At 40.7% G+C, this 1,243-nt stretch overlaps 1 long non-coding RNA gene across 1 annotated transcript in view; it reads right to left on the bottom strand.

Moving 5' to 3' along the window:
• Positions 1–669: 669 nt before the first annotated feature.
• The window catches only part of LOC106733922 (uncharacterized), a 6,766-nt gene continuing 6,192 nt past the window's right edge, over positions 670–1,243 (bottom strand). The window contains exons 2-3 of the long non-coding RNA XR_001369756.1: positions 828–924; positions 670–740 (exon numbers count right to left, since the gene is read on the bottom strand). This is a non-coding gene — a long non-coding RNA (uncharacterized LOC106733922). The remainder of the gene's footprint in view (positions 741–827; positions 925–1,243) is intronic.

Below are 1,243 nucleotides of genomic sequence, written 5' to 3'. Positions count from 1 at the left end.
CGCTCCTCTTTGTCCATCCTACCACCCATCCAGTGCTGCCATTGTTCAAGCTCTCATTACATCCCATCCCATCTAGATCACTTGAACCCTCTCCTCCTCCCTTACATTGCTGTATCTTTTCCAGGCTTACTTCCAGATCATCGACCTTACTGCAGTCAAAAGACTTTTTCTCAATATTGATCTATGTCATTATCTAATTTCTACTTTTATAATCTTCCACTTGATGTCTATCCTCTGAGAATTAAACTCAATTCCCTTTATTATATGATCTTTAAGGCCCTTCAGCTTCAGGTCCTCTCAACCACTCATCCTTCAGCTCCCGCCATTCTTCCATGAGTACTCTGGCCTCCATGTAGAACAAATTCCTTACTTTGTCTTGGCCACCATCTCTTTCTACTCACTGCTTCATCTGCCGCTGTGCAGCTTTAACTCACGCACCAACTCCTCTCAGTACAGAAGCCTCCAAGCCCTGATTCCAGCCCATGTTGTTCACCATTAACTATGCCATCCCCCCACCAGCAGAAGGATGGGAACGTAGGGTGGCCAATGTGCTCAAAACAACTACGCGGTGGCCGATCTAATCTCTCCCTGATGCTCTCGACTGACAGTGGTACATTCCATCCGATGGTGAGTTTTACTGACCTTGAAGTCAGCCAAACATACCTCAGTTTCATTTGGCCGATCCATCGTGTTCGCCCCAAGTCCACTCCCATGAAAAGTTTCAAAGTCAAATCCACTGCCTAAGATAAAATACGAGATTTAGTTCAGATAACGGTGCATAAGCTGTGTGTAGACATAATTTAAGGAATATGTCTGAAATATGTTACCACTTTTCCTGGATACAAGCTTCTGCTGTTAAACGAATCTGTTTATTTCCAGCGTCTGATAAAGTTGCCATCTGGGCCCTCCTGATGGCACTCGGTGCTGTCAAAGCAAGATGCAGATCATTGTTTCTGTATTATCAAAATAAAAACAAAATCATGTGCAAAACCACGCATCGATGTTCAAATGTTGAATGGTAATAAAAGGAAAATTCAAAACATTCTCAAGTCCTTACAGTAGTAGATTCAGATTTCAAGTGTCACAAGATCTTATGATACATTTAAAACGTAATCGGCGTTGCTCAAAATACTGCTTATACTTAGTAATAATAGCTGGAAAACTAAACTAGGCTCAAGTCTGAAAAAGCTAGACTATAGTATAATTGCATATATATATATATATATATATATATATATATATA

Source organism: Tupaia chinensis, unplaced genomic scaffold, assembly GCF_000334495.1.
Source record: "Tupaia chinensis unplaced genomic scaffold, TupChi_1.0 Scaffold146131_1, whole genome shotgun sequence".
Classification (NCBI taxonomy): domain Eukaryota; kingdom Metazoa; phylum Chordata; class Mammalia; order Scandentia; family Tupaiidae; genus Tupaia; species Tupaia belangeri.
The sequence above is the reverse complement of the archived record's forward strand: the minus strand, read 5'-3'. Positions and strand labels throughout refer to the sequence as shown.